Below are 27,015 nucleotides of genomic sequence, written 5' to 3' on the forward strand. Positions count from 1 at the left end.
TTCATTTGAAGGTGTGAGGTTTCCTTCCCCCCAAGTAGATACCCAGTTAATTCTGCAACTCTTTTTTTCTTTTCTTTTTTTTTTTTTTTTTTTTTGGTCTTTTTTTTGTATATTTTCTAGGGCCGCACCCATGGCATATGGAGGTTCCCAGGCTAGGGGCCGAATTGGAGCTGTAGTTGCCGGCCTACACCACAGCGACAGCAATGCCAGATCCAAGCCTCGTCTGCGGGCTACACCACAGCCCATGGCAACGCTGGATGCTTAACCCACTGAGCAAGGCCAGGGATCGAATCTGCAACCTCATGGTTCCTAGTCGGAGTCCTCAACCACTGAGCCACGACGGGAACTCCAATTCTGCATCTCATTTCAAAGATCGTCTTTTTTGGATTTTGTGGCAGTGGCAAGTTTATCATACACTAGGTAAATTTGTCTGATCAATACCACGCTATGTTATTTATCTTTATAAAGTTTGCTATCAGGTCACATGAGCGCTCTAGCTTTGGTCTTACTCTTCTTCAAGACTAGGCTAGTCTTCTCTTGCCCTTTGCATTTTAATGTATATCCCTGTAAATGTTATTTATCATATTCAAGAAGTTCTCTAGTCCCACCTTGCTGAGCGTTGTATTTTGTTTTTAAACAGGTAGGTTTTTAATTTTATTGAATACCTTTTCTGTTTCTAGATGATCTAGAATTTTCTCCTTCATTCTTTTAATATGATTGATATTCAAATTGTGCATCAACTTCGAATTCCTGCAATAAACTCCACATGATAATAATATTTTATCTTTTCCATATATTTCTGGATTCAGTTTGATAAACTTTTGTTACATATAGTTTCGTGTATACTTATTAGGGATATTGATCTGTATTTTTCCTTTCTGTACTATTTGGCTTTGGATTCAGTGTCAGAGCAATGCTGGACTCGTAAAATAAGTTGCGACATTTCCTCTTCTTTTTATTCTGAAAGAGTTAATGTATCCTAAAATGTTTACCAGAATTTACCAGTGAAGCTCTTAGGGTTTCTTTGGGTTTTCTGTAAAAAGATTTTAAAATTTCTTTAATAGATATAGATTTATTTGGACTTTCTCTTTTCATCTTGTGTCAGCATTGGTAATTTTTATTTTTCAAGGAATTTACCCATTTTGTTTCTTTTTGTCAAATGAACTGGGATAAATGTGTCCATAGTAACCCTTAATTTGCCTGTTCATGTATATGGAATTTATAGTGGCATCCCTCTTTTATTCCTAATAGGGTAACTTGTGTCTTCCTCTTTTTTCTTCTGTAATCAATCTAACTGGAGAATAAATTAATTTCATTGATTTTTTTCCCAGAAAAACTGTTATTTGGTTTTATTAATTTTCTCTATTGTCTGTTTCCTATTTCATTCTTCTGTGGTCTCCCCTTTATTCTTCCCTTCCCCTTAGTTTGCATTTACTCTCTTATTTTTGTAGTTTGAGAAGGTATCGGTTTTTTTTTTTTTTAATTTAAAACACCTTTTTTTCTCTTCTATTGTAAGAATTTAAGGTAAAAATTTTTCTCTAATTCTTGCTTTATCCCCCAAATTTTCAAATATTGTATTGTTTATTGTTGTGATCAAAACATTTTCTAATTTTCATTGTTTTTTTTTCCTGTCCCCTCAGTTATTTAGAAATGCGTCATTTAATTTATAAATATTTAGAGTTTTCCTTTTTGCTCTTTAGGACCACACCCACAGCATATGGAAGTTCCCTGGCTAGGGATCGAATCTGAGCTACAGCCGCTGGCCTTCAGCCACAGCCACAGCAACATAGGATCCGAGCCACGTCTGCAACCTATACCACAGCTCATGGCAACACCTGATCCCTGATCCACTGAGTGAGGCCAGGGATCAAACCCACATCCTCATAGATACTAGTCAGATTCGTTTCTGCTGCATCACAGTAGGAATTCCTGGAGTTTTCCGATTGTAATTGATTTTTTAAAATATTTTATTGCTGTCAGAGAAAAATTATTTCAGTTCTTCTAAGTTTGGGGGGTTTGCTTTATGTTCTAGTATTTTAGTAAATGTTCACTGTGCGACTGTCATAATGTATACTCTGCTGTTGGTGGTGAAGGATTCCACAAACATCAATTAGGTCTGGCTGATTGATTGTAAGGTACACATAACCTGTATCCATATTGATTTTCTGTTTACTTTTCTATCCATATTTAGAGATGAGAGTTGAAATCTCCAATGATACTAATGGATTTGTCTATTTTTTCCCTTAGTTTTACCCATTGGTGTGCCATATACTTTAGAGTTCCATTATGAGGCACATATACAAATGATATTAGTTTATCTTTTTGATGACATCTGAAAGCTTTCTTTATCTCTTCTAATATTCATGTATAAATGCCCATATTTTCTGATATTAATAGTCACTCTATTTTCTTATAGTTAGTATAAGTATGATATATCTTTTCCCAAGTTTTACTTTTAACCTATCTGCATTTTTATAAAGATTTGTTTCTTTTAGTCAGCATAGAGTTGAATCTTGTTTTTTATCCAGTCTGACTACATCGGTCTTTTAATAAGAGTATTCACTTTTTGCATTTTACATAACTAACAACATGGTTACCATTCTGCAATGCTGTCCATTCTATTCTTCTTTGTTCCTTCTTTTTGAGTGTGTATTTTTCAGTTTTCCAGTGTATTCCTACTGCTGGATTAACAGTTACTTTTTTCGATTTCTTCCTCACAGTTGATCTAAGGGTTAAAATATGTATTATTTACTTCTCACAGTAAATAATATTTTCAAACACTATGTATGGCCCTAATAATATAAGGCCCCCTTTCCATTGTGCAATGTTTTTAAGGCCTTTCTACTTTGATGTATTTTACAAACCCTATAGTACCCTGTGTTTATTTTTCCTCAAACAAGCAATTATTTTTAAATTTCTTTTAACTGTGAAAAAATTCTTTAGTGAATTTTATACACAGCATTTCTAAATTATATCTTTGGGAATTCAAGTTTTTACCTGGTATTGTTTTCATTCTTCAGAAGTGCTAACTTTAACATTTTTTTATCATGCAGATTTACTGGCAATGAATTTTTTATGTATGTTTTTTTTGTAACAATCTTTAATTTTCCCTAAATTTCAAAAAAGAATTTCAAAATTCTGAATATAGAACTGTAAGTCAAGAGTTGAATTTTATTATTTTACAAATGTCCTTGTACTGTCTTTTGATGTGCATTGTTTCTGAAGTGACATCTTTAGCCATTGTCACTTTTATTTTCCTAGTAATATAACACTTTGTCCTTTCAAAATTATTTCACCATTTTTAAAAATCAACTTAATCATTATTTTATGTGTGGATTCTTCTGGACTTTTTATGTCTACAATCATGTGAAAAGATTAATTTTACTTTTTACTTTACAATCCTTATGTATTCATCTTTTTTCTTACCTTATTTCACTGAATAAGATGTTGAATAGAATGGTAACAGTCCTCATCCTTGCCTCATTTCTAATTTCGTGGAAAAGATTTGGATCAGAAGCCCATCCCAATACAAACTACATAACCAGAGAGACATTATGTGGTAAATATATGGTCAATTCTTTGTAAGAAACAACCAAGAACATCTTTCTTTATTAAAAAAAAAAAAAAACTGGAGATAATATTCTTGCAAACTCCTCAACTTCTCCATCAATTATGAATACCTGCATTATAATAGGGAATTCACAGGTAATCATCTAGTTCAGTATCTTCATAAATTGCTAATATTTCTCCTCCAACATATCTCATAAGTTGACATGAAAGCTTTACTTGAGCACTTCCAGGGGTAAGAAGATCTGTTTTACTTCAAATCTTTTTGTTAGAAAACATATCTATCAAGAGACGGGTGGAAGAGAAGGACTGGAGCTCAACTTCTCTCCTAAAAACAACAAAATTCACAACCAAAGACTGAGACTTCTTCACCCAAATGGACTGGAAACCTTAAAAAAGATACCCTACTCCAGAAGAAAAAGGGGAGGACACATCAAAAGCAGCTCAAGAGAGAAGAACAGACAAGACCTAAAGTCAGTAGAAGGAAAGAAATCATAAAGATCAGAGCAGAAATCAATGAAATAGAAATGAAGAAAACCATAGAAAACACTGATGAAACAAAAAGCTGGTTCATTGAAAAGATCAACAAAATGGATAAACCCCTAGCCAGACTTATCAAGCAAAAAAGAGAGAAGACTCAAATCAATAAAATTAGAAATGGAAAAGTAGAAGTAACAACAGACATCACAGAAATACAAAGGATCATAAGAGACTACTATATGCAACTATATGCCAACAAAATGGAAAACCTAGAAGAAATGGACAAATTCTTAGAAAAGTACATTCTCTCAAGACTAAACCAAGATGAAATAGAAAAGATGAATGGACCAATCACAAGAACTGAAATCAAAACTGTGATTAGGAGTTCCCGTCGTGGTGCAGTGGTTAACAAATCCGACTAGGAACCATGAGGTTGTGGGATCGGTCCCTGCCCTTGCTCAGGGGGTTAACGATCCGGCGTTGCCGTGAGGTGTGGTGTAGGTTGCAGACATGGCTCGGATCCCGCGTTGCTGTGGTTCTGGCATAGGCCAGTGGCTACAGCTCCAATTAGACCCCTAGCCTGGGAACCTCCATATGCCGCAGAAGTGGCCCAAAGAAATAGCAAACAGAAAAAAAAAAAAAAAAAAAACTGTGATTAAAAAACTTCCAACAAACAAAAGTCCAGGACCAGATGGCTTCACAGGAGAATTCAACCAAACATTTAGAGAAGAGCTAACACTTTCCTTCTGAAACTATTTCAAAAAATTGCAGAGGAAGGGATACTCCCAAACTCATTCTATGAGACCACCATCACCCTGATACCAAAACCAGGCAAAGATGCCACAAAAAAAGAAAACTACAGGCCAACTTCACTGATGAACATGGATGCAAAAATCCTCAACAAAATACTAGCAAACCACATCCAACAATACATTACAAGGATTGTACATCATGATCAAGTGGGATTTATCCCAGGGATGCAAGGGTTCTTCAATATCTGCAAATCCATCAGTGTGATTCACCACATTAACAAACTGAAGAATAAAAACCATACGATCCTCTCCATAGATGCAGAAAAAGCCTTTGACAAAACCAACACCCATTTCTGATAAGAACCCTTCAGAAAGTGGGCAACAGGGAACCTAACTCAACATAGTAAAGGCCATATATGACAAAACCACAGCTATCATCATTCTCAAAGGTGAAAAGCTGAAAGAATTCCCCCTGAGATCACGAACAAGACAAGGATATCCGCTCTTGCCACTACTCTTCAACATAATTTTGGAAGTCCTAGCCACAGCAATCAGAGAAGTAAAAGAACTAAAAGGAATCCAAATTGGAAAGGAAGAAGTAAAACCATCACTATTTGCAGATGGCATGATATTATACCTAGAGAATCCTAAAGACTCTACCAGAAAACTGTTAGAGCTCATCCACGAATTTGGCAAAAGTTGCAGGATACAAAATTAATACACAGAAATCAACGGCACTTCTATACACTAACAATGAAAGAGCAGAAAGAGAAATTAGGGAAGCAATACTGTTTACCATCACATCCAAAAGAATAAAATACCTAGGAGTAAACCTACCTAAAGAGACAAAAGACCTGTACTCTGAAAACTATAAGATCCTGATGAAAGAAATCAAAGATGACACAAATAGATGGAAAGATATACCATGCTCATGGATTGGAAGAGTTAATATTATCAAAATGACTATACTACCCAAGGCAATATACAGATTCAAGGCAATCCCTATCAAATTACCAAGGACATTTTTCACAGAACTCAAACAAAATACTATAAAGTTTGTTTGGAAGCACAAAAGACCCAGAATAGCCAAAAACATCCTGAAAATGAAAAATGCAGCTGGAGAATCAGGCTCCCTGACTTCAGACTCTACTACAAAGCAACAGTCACCAAAACCATATGGTGCTGGCACAAAGACAGAAATATAGACCAGTGGAACAGGATGGAAAGCCCAGAATTAAACCCACACACCTACAGCCAACTAGTCTATGACAAAGGAGGCAACGACATACAATGGAGAAAGGACAGCCTGTTCAATAAGTGATCCTGGGAAAACTGGACAGCCACATGGAAAAGAATGAAATTAGAACACTCCCTAACACCATACACAAAAATAAACTCCAAATGGATGAAAGACCTAGGTATAAGACCAGACACTATCAAACTCCTAGAGGAAAACATAGGCCAAACACTCTCTGACATAAACGACAGCAACATCTTCTCAGATCCACCTATCAGAATAGTGACAATAAAAAGAAAAATAAACAAATGGGACCTAATCAAACTTCAAAGTTTCTGCACAGCAAAGGGAACCCTAAACAAAATGAAAAGACAACCCACAGAAAGGGGAAAAAATCTTTGCAAGTGAATCAACTGACAAGGGATTAATCTCCAAAATTTATAAACACCTTCTGCAGCTCCATACCAAAAAACAAACAACCCCATCAAAAAATGGGCAGAAGATATAAACAGACAGTTCTCCAAAGAAGACACACAGATGGCCAAAAAACACATGAAAACATGTTCCACATCACTCATTATTAGAGATGTTCAAATCAAAACCACGATAAGGTACCACCTTACACCAGCCAGAATGGCCATCATCCAAAAGTCTACAAACAAGAAGTGCTGGAGAAGGGCTGGAGAAAAAGGAACCCGAGTACACTGTTAGTGGGATTGCAAATTGGTACAACCACTTTGGAAAGCAGTATGGAGATTCCTCAGAAAACTAAACATAGAACTACCATTTGACCCAGCAAGCCCACTCCTGGGCATCTATCCAGAGAAAACCATGACTCGCAAAGGCACATGTACTCCGATGTTCACTGCCGCATTCTTTTCAATACCCAAGACATGGAAACAACCTAAATGTCCATCGACAGAGGAGTGGATCCAGAAGATGTGGTACATATACACAATGGAATATTACTCAGCCATTCAAAGGAACGAAAGAACGGCACTTGCAGCAACATGGATGGACCTAGAAATTATCATGCTAAGTGAAGTTAGCCATACAATGAGACAGCAACATCAAATGCTTTCACTGACATGTGGAATCTGAAAAAAGGACAGACTGAACTTCTTTGCAGAACAGATGCTGACTCACAGACGTTGAAAAACTTATGGTCTCCAGAGGAGACAGTTTGGGAGGTGGGGGGATGTGCTTGGGTTTTGGGATGGAAACCCTGTGAAATTGAATTGTTATGATCATTATGTAACTACAGATGTGATAAATTCATTTGAGTAATAAAAAAGAAAATATATCAAGTAATTCTAAAATCTGTATGTGTCCTCTCTTATTCAAATATGTAGTTTTCCCTAGGCACTCATTCAACTATATGTATTATTTGCACTTAGATTTGGTTGACTGAAAGAATCCAGAGTGGAGGATGAGAGAGGAGGCAGTGGTGTAAAAGCAAAAATTTTAGAACTCCCCCAAATAAATATCTGGTAGCTGATCCAAAGTTGGTATCTTGTTCCATTATATCTGAAACTCAAGCCTCTTATTTCTCACTGTTTTCTGAATCATGGCCCCCAGTGGTCTAAATGGTAAGACTTACAACTGAGGTGGTTTGGTTGGAGAATAGCCAACACTTCATATATGCTGTCTCACAAGAAAGCTTCCCAGAATCCATCATGTGACATTTCTGCTTAGACTCCATTGGCCAAGACCTACTCACTTGGCCATACTTAATTGTAAAGACACCTGGGAGATAAAATAAGCATTTATTTGGCAGTACTTTCCAGCTGGCAAACACTGCTCTTAAGTCCAGGGATCCACTATTATGACAAGGGATCTCTTCTCTCTTTTCCTCCCTCTTCTGTTTTCACTATTCTGCCACCGCTGACCAAGTCCTCTCCCTGCAATGGCTGCTAAATATTCCTGGTGTCTATGGCTCCATGATCTCTGTTTCCTGGCTTCTCTATATATAGACCAATGTCAATCTTACTGCAGTACCTCTCCTTATATGAAAACTCTCTAAGAAAGTGGATTTTTATTGTTTTACATAATTACCACACAGTGGAGAGTGTTCCAGTTGGGCAGAGCTGTCAGGCTAGTTCATACCCCACTATTCTGGCCAACCAGAGAGTGTTACTTATAATTTGAATTCAAGTTCAAATTTTTTCAGACCATAAAAACTGCTTTTATATTCCACATGTACTACAAAGGACATATTAAGAAAGACGTGTAGTATGAGTTTTGTTTAGTTTTCTAGACCACAGGTAATCTTCCTAATAGTTTTAGCATAGAAAATTGAAAAGGAAAAGACACTAATTTCAGCCTGTTAAAAGTCACTAGCCAGATGTTGTAAAAAGAACCACTAATGAAAGGTCTCCCTGAAGACTTTAAAAGTTTCTTTATATTCAACCTAATGCTCTTAAAGAGAATATCACATTTCATTGACATACAAGGCATTCGAGTTAAATTAAAAGGTTTGAAAAATACCCTTCTCTGAATTGAAGTCTAAGAGACTGGTTTTGAAGTTTACCTGCTTTCCTAAGAGGACTTTTACTTCTCTCTGCCATAAAATGAGTAATTTTTCCCAATTTGACTTGATGCCATTCAACCTTTTAAATTAGATCTATAGTTGGATGTTCAGTTCAGGTGAAGCTGAGTCAACAGTCACACTTTTCAAGTCTGTTAGGGCATCATGAAGCAAGCAGTTAAACTCGAAGTGAATTTAAAAGACCAAATAAATGTTCTTTTTGTTCAGAAATCAGCAGGAGGAAACAGACAAAGTAACTAAAGATTTTAATTGCTAGTCTTCACAGAAATCAGTGGTCAGTTGTTTTCTATGTACTTGATTCAAGAAATAATTTATGGATATAATCTGGGGGGAAACAACATTTAAGAAGAAGTAATATATTCAACTTGTTTTAAAGTGACCTGCATAGCTGCAACCTTATCGTCACAGTAACTCAACATTTTCTTTTTCTATTTTTTTCTAAAACCAACTAATTTGCAGTTACAGTTTTCTTTCTGAACTATTGCCTGTAAAAACTCACTTCCTGGTTATTCATAGCAAAATGATTCCTTTCCCTACCCCCATCTGATTCTGATGTGATGAGGTAACTTTGAACAGTTGTGTGCATAACTCATTTTCTTCACTGCTGGGAAAACATGAGTTGCTTGGGGGGAAGGGGAAAATCCTTTTTTCAAAAAACTCAACACTCAGTCTGCTGCAAGTTTGTCTGGGAAAATGAAACAAAATTTAAATTTTCTTTCTCCTTCTGTTCACCTTCATTTCACAGAAAAGGAGGATATTCAGTTAATTGCTGAATTATAGTAAATGTCACTTAAAAGACTGCTTTATACATACATGGGATTTGGCAGAAACGATATTGGAGAGACTATAAATATGAAGAAAATTACAAAGGCAGTAGGGCTATAGGAAGTAGAGAACTTGAAGCTGAAATAAAAAAAAAAAAAAAAAACCAAAAAACAGCAACTTAGAACATCTAACAGAGTCCAGCACTGCTTGGGTGACTTACACATAGGCAGGAGGCTACTGCTAATGTGTTGAAAATAATCTTTCCTAGTTTCCGTATTATTCCTTTTCACAGACTCAAAATGAGCCAAGCCATAGGGGAAAAAAATAGCAGTAATTATGATATTCAGTAGGAATTACCTGAGCTAACAACTTTCACAGGGAAGATGGCAAATGCCAGGGCAAAAGTTAAAAGTTACATAAGCCTATGAACAGTACAGGGACCCCTTTGTGCCAAGCCTTCACTGAGCTCCATGAGAGAAAAATCAGAGAACCCAGGCAAGTACCTTACTCATGAAAGGCTATGCTTGCCTCTGCAAACACTTATCTTTCCACCTGTGGCCCACCATTCTCTCCATCCCCACCTCTGTCCCATCACCCATCTGCTTGCTTATTTTACCCTGGCCTTTTTCTCTAATCACTGACTGTTCTTCTAGTCTTTTTATGTGTCTCATCATCTTATTCCATCTTGCCTGTGTACTGTGTGCTCCATAAATGTTTCAGTGCTTACAAGTAATACGAGAAGTAGAGTCCTCAGACCAAGTAATTTAATTCGGTATCCCCTCCCCTCCCCTGACTCAAGAACACGTGCAGTGCCCCCTAACATTGGTGGAGTTACACACATCCCCAAACAGGAGGGCAACCCCAGGCATCTGCATCAGAGGATTCCACTTTTCCATAAATTCTGAGAAAATAAAGTTGGAAGAAAGCTTTTAAAATTGTGTGTGTTTATCTGTGTGTGTGTGTATGTGTGTCAGAAAGGGCCAAAGAAATCTAACTATTGGTGTGTCTTTCTCTTAAGAAAAAAAAATGCAGAAAGAAATACATTTAGTCTAATGGAACAACTATTCCCCACTGAAACCCAGCAAACAACACAAAAACACTAGCAAAACCTTCACAGGATAGTGTTATGTTATGGAATACTTGCTATTTTTGCTCTCAAAAAAAATGTTTGTTTACTTTGCAATTCCAAATGTTCCAATTTTGGTTTAGGATATTGCATGCTAATAACTTCATACAAGATATTTACAACTTGAGTATGTACCTTGGGCCTTTCCATTAGCTTACTGCAACATGTATGTCATGAAACATATGTATGTATTAATTGCTAGGTATTTTTCAACTCCTGTTTAAGAGGATCGTCCATAGTTTTTTCTCCCTCATGTAACCTACTTCTGTATAGTTTACTTTCCCAAGCAGCAACATAGTAATTATAGCCAGAGATGTTAAAATAAAAGATATGCTGGGCCAAAATATCCCCAAATCTCTCTTTTTTTTTTTTTTTTAACTTAACCAATCATTCCTGCCACTTCTGCCAAGGAGTTTGTGAAGAAAAGATGGCAAAAAGGGGTGAAAATAAACATGTGGGACTTCGGGCCAGGGCAAAGCCTCAGTGCAGAGGATTTCTAGTCACACTTGTGGTATAAACATTCTATAGAAACCTCAGTGGTCAGGATTATGCATGTTAAGGGTATATCTAAAATGTAAACAAATGAAGACTGCCAGAGTCACAAGGAAAACAAAGTCAGAGCTTTGACAATGCCAGAATTCCTCCTATTAAAGACATGGTTCCCAATTGTGTCTCCAGAACCAATAGTGTGCCAGAAATATAATTAAATATTCTTTTTTGGAGGGTAGCATTTCATGATCAAAAAGATTCTGGAAACACTAAGTTAAGGGTCTCTCTACTATAAGACTTCTGTCTGCCCTTAATGTGTAAGTCCATTCTGACTTACCAAAAGAGGGAGAAAAAAAGCAACTTTTTCCAAACTAATTGAACTATAAAATTCTTTGATCACAGAAAACATTGCCTAAAACACTAGTGTCCCAAAGAATAGTTTGGAAAGTGCTGTATTTGAAGTTTAACAGTTTTCAATATCAACGTCTTTACTGAACACTATGGCTATACATCAAAATGATGAATTAATATAAGGAGTGGCTACATACATAAAACTTAATTTAAGCATCACATGCATAAAAGTATCATCAAATAACACATTTATTATAGCTCACATGTACTCTACAATATAATTATCACTTAAACTTCAGACCAATTTTAGAAATACACATTGTGCTTCAGGAGAATTTTGGCCTTTACTTTTTCCATGTCTTTGTTTTCATAATAAAATGTAGTGTGGACAACTAATTCGTTAATTGTAAAGCATTTGTATCATCATTCTTGCATCTCTCCTAATATTTATAAAATATTTTAGAGATTTTCTCAGTTTACTGAATAGGTAGAGTGGCTCAAAATGCAAAGATTTATTTGTATCCAAATATTTACCAAGAAGCCACTCAGATTATTGCCCATATAATTTTAAACTGGTGATTTAAAAGTCTCCTGGGAGTAACAAGGAGCTTCCTTCTCATTTTTTTGATGGCTGGGGTGACTCCTTTCTGCATTTTTCCTACTTTTCTGCTGTCCAGTCTGAAATTGCAGGGTCTCTTTCAGATGTAAAGCTCCTATATAAGCACTGAAACTGCTGAGGCAGTTTATTCTCACACAATAAAGTCTACATATAATGCATGTCATTCTACAGCTTTCATGCTAATCCAAAATAAATAGAAATCATACATGAACTAAAATCTGAAGCATAGCTCCATAGGAAGGCAGTGTTTTAAGATACTTATATTTAAAAGAAAGGAAATAATTCCTTTTCCTTGAGAAACATAAATAACTTTGGGAATTTTGGAGATAGTTAAATTTTACCCGAAGCAAAATCTTTCATGCATCTTAATTTTCACATATTTTAAAAGCTATAAAATTTTAATTCAATAATCATTTGCTTATACCTACAACTTTCTTTAAAGCTAAATAAATGAGGAGGCCATCTTGTTTTTCCACATCACTGGCTCTAGCGTGCTATAGAAGATCACCATGACAACAGGAGCTAGTTTGCCTGGTGGGAAGACAGCAGTATAGGCCTCATTTACTAAATGCATGTTTCCACTAAAGTTGAATCACCAATTAAAAGACTCCTTTCTGCCCTTGGGGGCTTCAGAAATGCAAATGATGTTGGGAAGGCTGGCTGGTCAGCTGCTACACCTAGTAACTCCTCCCTATTATCTCAAAATAAAATGACTCATAAAAAAAAAGTATTTCATACTAAGGATGTAATATACAACATGATAAATATAATTAATACTGTTGTATATCATATATAACAATTTTAGGAAAGTAAACCTGAGTTCTTATGATAGGAAAAATTGTTCTTTGTTTTCACTTTGTATCTACATGGGATGATGGACAGTCATTAAATGTATTGGGGTAATCACTTCATGAGGTATATTAAGTCAAATTATTATGCCATACACCTTTTAAAATGCTGATGTCAATTAAATATCAATAACACTGGACAATCAAAAAAAAAAAAAGTATTTCTGAATCACACCGAAAAGGAGTTAATACTCAAAATCAAAAGAGTTGCTTAAATTTGTGAACTACTATCTTTGTTATAACCTGTGATTACTCTTTAAATCCCTAAAAAAAACAACAAAAAAAAGAGTATTCTAAATGTGTTTTTAAGTATCTTATTATGGTATTATGAGATACACAATCATGTTTCTTAACTCTTTATCAAGCACTATGTAAATAGCAAACTTTTATGTTATAAAAGTGTAGTAATGAAAAATAATATAGAGACTTTAAAAGATATGAAAAAGTGTGATAGCTACAGAAAAGTAAAATTTAAATTTTATCCTGAATATATTCATAAAGAATGTCTTTATAATTTAAAGGAAGGAAATATAACGGAACTTTTTAAAGACCCATATCAGAAAAGAGATGTTTTTGACATTTAACTAATACTCAAACTACAAATGTCATTAATGAGTTTTGATTTTAAGAAAAGAAATGTGTGTCTATTTTAAGGGTAAATAAACTGAAAAGTTTAACAGAAGATTTCTGAATAACTATAATAGTTTATAAAATATAGGTCAGTATTATTCTTTGAGTAAAATGATAACTAATGTTTGTCAACTACCTCCCTAATGTATACTATTCTATGAATTTCTCCTTTCTCTGTAACTTGTTAAATATATATTTCAGTTTGACATTTTATCATCCTTATTTGTAAATGAAATAATAAAAATTTCCAAATTAGGAAGTTCCTGTGTGGCACAGTAGGTTAAGGATCCAGCATTGCCACAGCTGTGGTACAGGTTGCAACTACAGCATGGGTTTGATTCCTGCCCTGGAAACTTCTGCATGCAGGGAGTGCAACCAAAAATATACATATATACCTAAATTATGTTAGTATATTTCTGATATTTTTATAGCAAGAAAAAGAGGATATCAGAAGTTCAACAAAATTAATTTTCAAGTAAAATTACACATTTCCACTAACAAATGTGATAAAGACATACATTATTAAATGGTACTGTTTAGGAATTATGTGCATAAACTTAACAATACACACTAGCCAATTTTCTGTAATGTGTGTTTGTGTATTTAACTGTTTCTTTGTATAGCTAATTAAATGTTTGTTGCAAAGTCTCATGGGAATCTCATTTGCATATACCTTGTTATAATGGCTAAACACATTCTCACTAAGTATTGCCTGATGAATAGATATTTCACAAATGCCTGGCATAGACACAACAACAAACTATGGACACATGTCATTATTACTGTAGTTCATCAGCACAACTCTCCACGGTTCTCTCTGCATAATTGGACTCATTTAGGAATCATTCATTTGCTTATGAGTGGTAACTAGTGTAGCATTGCATTTTAATTTTAAAAGTTTAATTAAAATAAAAATTTGTTCAGTTTTTTACATATTTGAATATGTATAGATATTTTAATGTGAGTTCACATGCAAGTCTGATTTTAGGAGAAAATGTCACATCAGAAAATAAATTGTCAAATTCAGATATAAACTGAAATAAAAATGAATAGCAAACAAAAATGTTAACATTGTATCTTCTTCACACAGTTCTCTTGGGAGAATTATATGAGATAATCCACATAAATAAAATGACTGTCAACAGTAGGGCTAGAGTAAGCATTAATTTCCTCCTAGCTTTTTCTCTAAAATGAAACAACTTAGAGTGACCTAAAAAGAACAGTAGGCAACTTGTGAAATTAATTATTTCAAGAGACACACAAGGTATATTGGCGTGAATAGGAACAAAGGTTGCTTCGTTTTGGTGTGATCTTAGTTTTGCAGACGTGCAACATTATAAAAAGCACAAGTCATTATGCCTTCTTTCACTTCCTAAAAGTAATTGGTGGGCCGATTAATAAGCCTTTAACACATTCAATTAAATTTTTTGCAATCTAAATATTGTTTTGCTATTTTTTTCACATATTTCTATCTTCTTTAAATATCTGTCCCCATGGACACTCTTAACATCTTCCAATTTAGCATCATCAGTAAATTTAATTAAGTGCTTTTTCTGCCCCTTTTTGTAGATCAGTAAAAAGCATGCTAAATTAAACCATGACAAACTTCTATTAGACCCCACATTGTCTTGTCATGCAAAACATTTTACTTCACAATGCACTAAAATTACCAATAATACTTTGAAAATTTAGGAGTTATACAGGTATTTCATTTCCACCAATGGAAAGAACGATGAGCATTTCTTGCCAGAAGGCTATCAAAATTTTTAACAGTTATGGCTGCATGATTTTGATATATGAGTAAACTTTATTAAATCTGCTGGACTGAAATTACTAAAGACACTTATATCAATAGTTTTATATACATATGTGTAAAACCATTTCATATGTACCTATGTCCATTAAAGTATATGGCAATGTCATTTGTCAATGCAGATGCTCAACTGCTGGGAGGAATGGACTCTGAAGAATGGAATTCAGGGAGAGAAATTAAAAGGAATTTTCACTTTTTTGGTAAAATGTTTTTCAATTTTTTTTTACAGTAAACATAACTTACATGTGTTTTTAAAAAGTAAACCCATTTATATATAGAGAGAAAGTGTACCTGCATGATCTTTCCTCACCATCCCAAATATGGTACTTAGAATCAGGTAACATGAAGTCACAGAAAGAAAGAGGTCATTTTGCAAGTTCAGAAAAATTAACATTTTAAAATGTCAAATTTTGTTCATCCAGTCTATCAACAAACCTATCCAGATAATATATTTCATGTGAAACATTTTGCTAAGTGGTACCTGGAATGCAGAGTTCACTCCTCAGGTAAAAGGCTACCACTTTAACTGCCACTAGCTACGTGGCTGTAAGCAAATTAATTAACCTGAGTATCAATTTTTTTCAACTTAGAAATGAGCATAATAATAGTACCTCTCATAAAATTATTGTGAGAATTAAAAAAATTTTTTTCATCTTTATAAAACCCTTATGACAGCTCCTGGCACTAAGTAAGAACATTATAAATGATGTATTTATTTTAATTAATGAGTTCAATAGGAAGTTATTGAGAAATGGTCTCAGTTGTCTAAAATCCTTTTGGAACCAAAAGAAGTTGTAAATAAGTACTACAGACAGAATATTTGTATCCTCTGAAAATTCACAAGCTAAAACCTAATCCCCAACATGATGGTATTTAGAGGTGGGGCCTGTGAAAGGTGCTTAGGTCATAGAGTGGACCCCTCATGAAAGGAATTAGTGACCTTATAAAGAGACCCCAGAGAGTTGTGTCACACCTTTCTCAATGTGAGGACGAAGAGAGAAGACAGCCATCCATGAAAGATGAAGGAGGCCCTAAACAGACAGGGAATCTGCTGGTGCCATTATCTCGAACTTTCTAGCCTCCAAACTGTGAGAAATACATTTCTGCTGTTTATAAAGCACCTAGTCTGTGGTAATCCATTATGTAACAGCTGAAACAGACTAAGAGGGCAAGCCAATAAACAAATATAATGTTATAAGCAAACAAACAAGAGCATCTGAATGCATTGTAGTAAATGGTCTCTTGATGTAGTTTATGTTCTAATTAATCAGTGGAAAAAAACAAATAAGCTGTATAACACAATGTGCTGCATCACAACAATCCTTTCAATAAAGGATAGAGGCAAATGGTCAATCTTACCTGTGAAGGAAGAGAAAGTTAAAGGATGTGACATTCCTGCTAAAGTCTAAAATAAGAATATAGGACATGGGCCCTGATAATCATGTTAAGGCAGGTCTTTCATGCATACTTTTTCTTAATATTTATAAGTTTAAGTCTAAACCAATTAGCCGTGGAATAAAATATCCAAATTATCTTTCCAGTTATATCTTTTTCATTCCACTTTAACATCCATTAGAACTTCCTCCTATGGCCACAGAATCTCTTATTCAACATTAGCAGAGACAGGTGTGTCTTAGAATGCAGAATCTTTGGGATTTTAGAAAAGTAATTCAGTACCCAACTATAAATTACCAGAGGTCTGGGGTAACACAATATAATCACACACATCAATGTACCTGCAACAAAACAAAGCTATTCATCTCATGCCAGTTCAGGTGAGGTTCTCCTGACAGATGAGATCAATTCAGATCAGGATTGATGGATCAACACCAAGAGTTGAGCAAAATTTATAGTTTGTGAAACTTTTGAGAGTTCGGAATTGTGACTAAGGCATTTTGTTGACGTTGTTGTTGTTGTTTTGTCTTTTTGCCTTTTCTAGGGCCACTCCCACGGCACATAGAGATTCCCAGGCTAGGGGTCTAATTGGAGCCATAGCCACCGGCCTACGCCAGAGCCATAGCAACACGGGGCCAGAGCCACAGCAACACGGGATCCAAACCACGTCTGCAATCTATACCACAGCTCACAGCAACACCAGATCCTCAACCCACTGAGCAAGGCCAGGGATCAAACCCGCAACCTCATGGTTCCTAGTCGGATTCATTAACCACTGCACCACAACGGGAATTCCAAGGCATTCTTGATCTCTGTCACCCAAATCCTCCATGCTCTTTTGTTCTTCTGTAAAACCTCTGTTACTAATGCCTCTTCTGCCTTTCAAACAATTCATCCTTTAAGGCCCAACTCAGATATTATCATCTTGATGAAGATAATCTATGACATCCATGACACATCTCTGGGTCTCATTAGTACTTTGTAAATCCCTCTCTTGTTTTGATGACATTGTGCACTAATTATGTGTTTAAATATTTGTCACTACCTCTTAACTATAAGCTTTCAAAAGCAAGGATTGTGTCTTTCTCTTCTTAGGATCCTCTGCTCATAACATAGCATCTGGCACATGGTAGGTGCTCAATATTACTGATAGAATAGAGTGAACTTATAACCAGTTAGGATAATAAAACAAAGACTCAAGTGTACAAAAATCTATCATCAAACTTCAAGGGAGAGAAGTCATATGAGTAGTTCAGACTAAAGGTCACAGAAAACAATTAGAAAAAGTTTCATTTCTAAATATATTAGAAGAGTGTTTAGGAGATTGTAACTGAAGAAATAGGTTTATGAAGGGGAATCCAGGCTTAAAAATCATGTTAAGGAAGCAGTCCAGATGAGCTGAAGAGAATGATTCATGTTGGAGGCAAATAGGAGCTATGGTTACAAAAAGTGGATATTGCTAAATTAAAGAGAATTTGGACTCTCTAATAACACAGTCTGTTCTCATCGTACAGTACATCAGACACCAATATTTTTAGGCTTCTGGACTGGACGAGTGAAAACCCGTCGAATGAAATTGGGTAATAAATCCTTCCTTTCTGATATGTTATGTTTGGGCAGGAAAACAATTTATACTGACTAATAAGCAAAATCATTTTTAGGTGGATGGTTGATGAAGGAAATCATTGCTCATTCCTGCGTGCTGAACCATGAAAAACAAATACAGGTAAGTTGATTTGAGAGTGAGGCAGTAAAAATCAATGAAAAAGAGGTTAACAGTTTCTGAAGAAAAAAAAAATTATATTTGATGGATGAATTTTTTTAAATGCTTTAGTATTTTATTCTAATTCTAGGAGGAAAAAAATGTACTTACCAATTTGGTGAAAATGAAGATGATACAGAATTTCCAAACCTAAGGGGAGAGAGAATACAAATTTTTGCTAAATTTTCACTAGTGACCTTGGCTATAGTTTTTTTTTTTTTTTTTTTTTTTTTGGTCTTTTTAGAGCCACACCTGCAGCATGTAGAGGTTCCCAGGATAGGGGTCGAATCAGAGCTATAGCTGCCAGCCTACGTTATAGCCACAGCAACACCAGGTCTGAGCCGCATCTGCAACCTACACCATAGCTCACAACAACGCCGGATCCTTAACCCACTGAGCAAGGCCAGGGATCGAACCTACATCCACATGGATCCTAGTCAGATTCATTTCCTCTGAGCCACCATGGGAACTCCTAGAATATTTTTTTTTAAAGGAGGGTAAAATTGGAAGTTTGGGATTAGCAGATACAACTAGTATATATAGGATAAAGAGCAAGGTCCTATGGTATAGTACAGGGAACTATATTCAATATCCTATGATAAACCATAATGGAAAAGACTAAAAAAAGCATATATATATATATATGTAAACAAGTCACTTTACTGTACAGCAGAAATTAATACAACATTGCAAACCAACTATACTTCAATAAGTTTTTTAAAAAGGAAAGTACACAGCATTTTGTAGGAGCACACTAATCAGTAAAACTAGTGTTACATATTTTATGACTTTATTTTCAAAATATGTTGCCTCTAATATTAATGGTTTATTTTTACTAAAGAGTGGTAAAAATTTATAATTCCAGAATGACAGCTAGAGCAGGTCTGGACACTTCTGTGATACGATTCTTCATTCCAACATCAGCCTCTGGCCTAGCCAGATGTTATTTATCATCGACTCTTAAATAAGAGATCATTGCACTGAGTTTTACAGGGCTTCTGTCTATCAGTTTTCCTACCCAAATGCAAATATTTTCCAGAAGGTAAACATGGATATTCTAGCACCCATTCATTCATCCATTCACTCATGACCAGCTGCAAAGTTGAATGTAGTGAGGCACCTCATCTAGATTTAAACAAAAAGTAAGAAGAGGGGTGCTGTGAAGAGGGGTGGGAGAGAGACCAGCCTCACAGTGTTTAATGAAATTACACATTCCTCAAATGCCAACTCCTCTTCCCTTGCAGTACCTGGTTTCACAGCAAACAGAGCTGACCCTCGGTTAATCACAAGATGGCATAAACCAGGAGCCTCTTTACCTCAACCCTGTTTATTAATTTCAGTATTACCCTGCCTAACCCTACTGACTCTGCTGGATTGCTCTCTTTTAGAAAACATTTTAGATCCATAGGCAACTCCCTTTATGAAATTGTATTATGAAACCACTTTCCAAAAACTACATACTATAATTATAAAAAGTGTATATTTTTAGACTAAAATAGTAATCAGCATCTTTTTAAATTGAGATACAATTGACATACATTATATTAGTTTCAAGTGTACCTGATTCCGTATTTGTATAAATTGTGAAATGATCACCACAATAAGGCTAGTTAATTTCTACCACCATATGTAGTTATACATTTTTTTTCTTTTGATGAGAACTTTTAAGATCTACTTTCTAAGTAACTGTCATATACAATAAATATTAACTATAAACACCATGCTGTACATTATGTTCCATGATTTATTTATTTTACAACTGTGTAAAACTGGTCAAAAGATTCAAACTTGCAGTAGTAAGCAACCATAAGCAAATGTTTACATTAAACTAGTGGTGGTGAGTTTCATTCTTAAGTAAAAGCCACAATGCTAAACTTTTTAGATACAGTAATACTAATAAAGATCCATTAAACTCTGAGCCCTATCCATCTCAGCATGAACTTTAACTATAATCTAATTACATGTCAATTAGATATTTAGTTCATATTAATGTAGCTGCATAAATCCTTTTTGCAACCAGGAGGAATAAAAATAAATAAATCTTGTTTTACTAAATTTAATTGAAAGCACATTCAGAAAAATGATCTTCGTATTAGAGTAATAGCCTGGCTGACCTCTCCAATCACTTTTTGTGTTATGAAAAGCCTTGAAATTCTTTAAACTAAATTTAAGTGTACATGTTTCTCATAGTTCTCCATCTTGCAAATTCAGATTTTCATAATAATTTCTTCTGTATATATCTAGCACAATGTCATGCTCACCTGAATACTTTTATTTCAATTACATATGGATAAACAACAGAACATAGTTTGTTCATCTTAGAGAAATGTCTCTATCTCATCTCTCTCTCTTTTTCTCACACACACATATATACATAACATAATACACATCAATACACATATTCACACACATACCTGCAAACACATAACTGTGTTAACTCATTTACATTTTCACCTAATCTCAAGCAGAATAAATGATGATTATTTTTAAAATGTGTAAATAAAGATCAAAACCTGTTATAGCAAACTAATGGCCAAAAATAAAAGCTAAAAGGGAAAACCAAAGGAAGAATGCAGGAAGGAAATCCTACCTGAGGAACGCTGCTGTCATTCAGCCAAGACTTAGTGCATAGTTTCCTAACAGCCTAAGCAAAGAGACAACATGATGGATTACAGGGCTATCATTTTCTATGAAAAGAAAGCACACCAGTTCATCAACAGAGGCAAACTATCCTATCCCTGAGTTTGAAGATGAATTTGTCAAAATGATCTTTATATAACGGACAGTGAGCTCCATAATGTCCCCCATAGCAATTTTACAAGCAATATAGAGACGTTCCACATGGCTATTCCTTATAGTGCTCTGACACTGAAGCCAAGTGCTTGTTGAAAGTTGTGGTTCTACAAAGGCAGGGAGGGAGGAGAAGGCAGAGAAATAAGAGAAAAAGAAGTTGGCAGAAAGAAAAGGCAAAAGTATGTGTGTTTCTGCAACATGACAATACAAATTTGTTTTTAAACAATAAAGAAAACTGGATAGTTAATACTTAGCATATCTTGTTCAAATACCATTGTCTTTCTGAATTTCTGGTGGAAGTTATATGGTAGATCATTTAGGTATAAAAAGATGGCATATCATTCTGAAAATTGAGGAAATTATTGTGTTTTTGCCATCTTGTAGCCAAATCCCATGCACATGATATGGTCTGTAGACAGTATCTGTTATGTTATCCTTTGTCTTTATATTTAGAATACATGCTTAATAGAGGCATCAAGGTTCTGCTCCATGAGCCATGTACACTGATACAAATGTACCTTGTGTGGACACTTAAACTCTTGCTTTAATGATATATATATGGCTTTGTGGAGATTTTAGATCATCAAAATTATATTTCAAAGTGCTATAATTTGCCTAGAAGACAGGTGTTAGATATGCAACCTATCAAGTTTTTTTTTTGCTTTTCACTTCTAAGAGAAGTTATTATCTTAGGATTTGAAATTATCTTTTATAAAAATAAATGTAACTGGATATTGCAAGAGCTTTGTAGTAGACCTGGCTTTTAATCTCAGCTCTGATAAGTATTAGGTAAGTGAACTGGGGCAAGTGGCTTAAATTTTGTTAGCTTCAGTTTCTGCATCTGTAAAAGGGTGATGGCCATACCTTCCTTGGAGGTTATCTGTAGAATGACAGGTCATATGGTGAGTGCATGTAGCATGCCTAAAACACAATGCACACAGAATAGCCATCAATCAGCCATCAATCAGCTAGTAAGCATTTTGAGTACTGCTATCCCAACTTCAGAATTGAGACTTCTTTTCTCTTCAGAGAAGCAAAGGCTCCAGTTCATTCCACATACTGTTGCTAATGGATTTATCATCTCTAAATGCCAACAACTCTATAAAAATAAATAAGAGAGGGAATGGAGACATTTAGCCTGAAAACATACCTCTCACTTTGCCTAAATATGTGAACCATAATAATTTTGAGTTTTATTCTGTCTACCATCTTATGGGACCTACATTTTTTTTTTAATTTCAGATGGATAAAAGAGATTTCACAAAGACCATCTAGAGCAATTTCCTGAAGAAAAGCTTTGCTAATACGGTCATGATAATTTTTATGGAGTTAAAATCTGGTAGTCCAATTAACCAAGGAGCTGCTACGATGGGTGAAACACATTGATTTCTCTATGTCACTGGGCTCACAGTGGCCTCTTAATAGACCCACCATCAACTCACATTCTACCACTGGAGATGGAGTCTCAAAATGTAAAATGACTGTCTCAAAAATCTGAAGGTACCCTAGGATAATAGCACTTTACATGAGTGTGTAAATTTTGCTGACTTCGAATGGGAATATGCATACCTATTTATAAATATGAATGGATAATTCTCTTCTCTCTCTCACTCAAGCAATTGTACAAATGAAAAGGACTGTAATTCTGCAAATTAACTATTTTATTTGATTTATTGTCTACAAGAAGAAGATGGTATTGACTCTCGTATCTGTTATCTTCTCTAATGTAAAGTCAGTATGGTATAGAGGAAAGAATATGGGTTTCTGAATTAGATGAACTTGTATTTTAATTCCAGCTTCTCAATTCACTAGCTGAATAAACTTGAAAATACACCCACATCTCTCTCTCTTTTTTTGGGGGGGGGGAGTGCTGCACCTGCAGCATATGGAAATTCCCAGGCTAGGAGTCAAATCAGAACTACAGCTGTCAGTCTAAGCCACAGCCACAGTAATGCAGGATCCAAACCACATCTGCAACCTACATCACACCTTACAGCAACACCAGATCCTTAGCCCACTGAGTGAGGCCGGGGATTGAACCCGCAACCTCATGGTTCCTAGTTGGTTTCATTTCCTCTGTGCCACGACGGGAACTCCCACATCCCCTCCTTAAATCTTGGTTTCTTCATGTGTAAATAGGGATAATAACTATCTCATTGTTTAACTTTCCTATTCCAGTGGAAGTAAAATCACTTTGTATTCCCTTATCAATGTACCACTGTATAGAAGCTGACACTCAGAGTGTAAATGAAAACTCAAGCAAGTTTTAATGTCATCTTTTTTCTGCCAACATTGAGAAGATAAAGAAAGAGAAGGAATTCCAGTCAGCTAGGCATGTTCAGGGTGACAAACCTTCACCACTGGGAAGGCATGGGACACACTGACAGCAAAGGACTTCAGTGTTGTTTTGACAGCCACGTACCATTAGAAACTCTCTTCTTTCCTCATGAGCCAGAAGAATAACAGAGCTTCTATCAGAAGATCCCAGGAGCAGAATGTCAGGCCAAATTCATGCCTGTAGCCTTAGACTATTCCAGAGTTTACTTCAAGGCTGTGAGTAAGCCCCAGACTTTTAGGTCCAATGGGACTGGTAGAGTCTGACTCTTCTGAGGACAGGATAAATGGGGCAGGAAGAGATGGGAGGGTGTGTGTGTGATGTAGCCTAATCACATCTAGAATGGGGTGGAGTTTGTTGAGGGTGACGGGGAAGGCAGAGGCTATGCTATCCCAGCAAACTCAACCAAACACCTCTTTTCAAATGAGAGCTATAATCCAATGCCAAATTTTCAGTGATTCCCAAATCTGCAGTGTCAGAGTCAATTTCCTCAGACATTTTTATATCTAGGTCCCATAGCTTTTAAATTCCTTAAGGGCTTTTTCCGTGACCAGATAAAATCTTCTCACAATGTAGCTTCTTATAAGAAGAGTCGACCCCAGGAAGATGGAATTGTCCCAGGGACCCCTTATCAAAATGAAGATCAAATGAAATACCAGGTGAAAAGTGTCTGGCCCATAGGAGGCACTCAACACACCCTACATTCTCACTGTGATCAGATTCATTTCTCCATTCTTACAAAAAATACGTATTTGTTGAAGGTCTCCTAAGTGTTAAGCATTGGACTTGATCCTGGAGCAAAGCAATGACTGAGAATGACAAATCCAGACCCTCAGAGAATGTAAAGTCTGGCTTTCACCTATGCTTTAAATTATTTCTCCCAGACATGGTCTCGGCAGTGTGATTTGTTAAATGAGCACTTCATTAGGTTAAAAGAAAAACTTGGGTTTCTAGTTCTACTATTAATTACATATGACTTTGGAAAAACCATATAATACTCCTGCATGTCAGTCTCTATAGAAAACAATAACAATATCAGCAATGGACAGATAAGCTTTAAAATCCTTTTTTTCCGAACATAGGTAACTACACAGTTATCAAACATGTATCTTTGGACTTGTTCATGCCATACTTCAACCAACCAAGCTCACTAACCTTCTCAGAAGGACTGTTTTTCTTGCCTGATCTTATTACCTTGATCTTATTGCCACCTGTCTTCATGCCTCACTGGCTAATAATGGGAGTAGGGTTCTGATGCCCCAATTTCAACAATGTTCCTGTTGCACAAAGGTTTTCAGATCAAAGTGACTAGCAAGGCTTAGAGTGTAACCATAAACAAGCAGGTCTCGGAGCACCCTCTCCAGCAGTGGACAGCTGCTCGGAAGCTGTCTACCCCATGATTTAACACTGTGAACTTGTTCTGAAACAGCTCTTTTCGACACCAGATGTCCGACAATGGCTATTTTCACAGGCCTTCCACAGCCCCTGCTAAGCTCACACATGTCATTTTGCTCTAAAATGTGCTATATCAATGACATGTCTCACACCATCTCCTATCTCGGGTTTCCTGAGAAAAGGAAGGCGCTTGGGTGAAATCAGAGACTCCCCTGGACTGATTGGTAAGTTTCAGCCTTATCTGGGTTCTCCCATGTTTCAGGGTAGTTTTGTGCACTTTGGTGATGCCGAGAACAGATTGATGCCAATAAGCCGTTTGAGATAAGAACTAATTGGAAACAGAAGGTTGAAGAATGATGATGTTGTGAACGAGCAAGGGGACAGACAAGTAATTATTCAGGCAGAATTTCTTTACACAGAAGGCAGATGGAAAAGGGAACAAAATTCCAAAGTCCATGGCAGAAGTAAGCAGCTGCACATTTCTTTTTTGTGGAAAAGCAAACAGAGTGAGTGATTCAGTGGGTTGGTAATGGGCTCCAGGGATCCCTAAGGAATCACAACGTGCTGGCAGCCCACAGCATGTAAAATCACTCAGTGGTCACCATCTAGTTCACCTCCTCAACTGACTCTAATTGTGAAGCATATGAGAGGAGATTTAAGGGAGAGACTGAAGAGAAACAGCCTCCTGTTCACACAAGAATTACATGAGAGGTGTGCTCCAGAGAAGGCAGGAAGATCAACACACACACACACACACACACACACACACACACACACACACACACACGTTCCTGATTCATAACAAGCCATAGATCAGATTTAACTGAACATGTCCATTCATCAATATAAATTTGCTACAGATAGAAATCATGAGAAAGTGGAATCTTGGAAAATATTCCTCAAAAGTACCATAGAGTCATCAGGTTGTGAATAAACAGCACTCTAGATTTTGAAGCTGAATTCAAAAGACAAAGGCAATAATAATTAGTAATCAGGGTGGGAAATGGAGACACCAACTTCCCCCCAAAGCAAAATCCATTAGCAATGACCTTACTCAGCAGGACTAATTTAAAAGCTGCTTAACACTATACTGTCTACCAAAAAAAAAAAAAAAAGAAAAAGAAAAGAAAGACCCAAAGAATCTTTCTCAGGCTCAAACTATCTGTCTATCCCCAACTCTTTCTCTCTCTTTCTCCTATATATATATATACACACACACATACGAGAGTGACTTAAGGAAAAATGCACTGAGAGAACATTCTTCAAGGACATCCCTCCCCAGTTAGATGGGAACATGAAACCAGATCTCAGGCTTTACAGTGATGAAAGGGGTTTTCTTTTTTTCTTTTCTTTTTTTTTCATTTTTTTAAAGTTTTATTGAAGTATAGTTGATTTGCAATGTGATAGTTTTTGCTGTTCAACAAAGTGATTCAGTTATATGCATACACAATCACAGAACATTGGGTCAAGTTCCCTGTGCAAAACAGCAGGTCCCCGTTGGCCAGTCCACATACCACAGTGTGCCTATGCCAATCCCAAACCCTCAGTCCATCCCACCCCCACAACCTGTCCCCTTCTGTAACCATAAGTTTGTTTTCTTTTCTTGGTCTTTTTAAGACTGCATCTGTGGCATGTGGAAGTTCCCAGGCTAGAGGGCTAATCAGAGCTGCAACTATCCACCTACACCACAGCGACAGCAATGCCAGATCTGGGCCATGTGTGCAACCCACACTGCAGCTCACAGCAATGCCAGATCCTTAACCATTGAGTGGGGCCAGGTATCGAACCCACATCTTCACAGATACCAGTCAGGTTTATTACTGCTGAGCCTCAACCGGAACTCCGTAAGTTTGTTTTCAGTCTGTGAGTTTGTTTCAGTTCTGCAAATAAGTTTATTTGTATCCTTTTTTGAGATTCCACATATAAGTGACATCATATGATGTTTGTCTTTCACTGTCTGACTAACTTCACTTAGTATGATAATCTCTAGTTTCATCTATATTGTGCAAATGGCATTATTTCATTCTTTTTATGGCTGAGTATTATTCCATTGTATATATGTATCACTTCTTTATCCAATCCTCAGTTGATAGGTATTTAAGTTGGGTGC

At 36.0% G+C, this 27,015-nt stretch overlaps 1 long non-coding RNA gene across 1 annotated transcript in view; it reads right to left on the minus strand.

The window, feature by feature from the left end:
• Positions 1-27,015, minus strand: part of LOC110259987 — a 245,797-nt gene that overhangs the window by 18,074 nt on the left and 200,708 nt on the right. The window contains exon 3 of the long non-coding RNA XR_002342542.1: positions 18,494-18,532. This is a non-coding gene — a long non-coding RNA (uncharacterized LOC110259987). The remainder of the gene's footprint in view (positions 1-18,493; positions 18,533-27,015) is intronic.

Source organism: Sus scrofa, chromosome 1 (assembly GCF_000003025.6).
Source record: "Sus scrofa isolate TJ Tabasco breed Duroc chromosome 1, Sscrofa11.1, whole genome shotgun sequence".
Lineage (NCBI taxonomy): Eukaryota > Metazoa > Chordata > Mammalia > Artiodactyla > Suidae > Sus > Sus scrofa.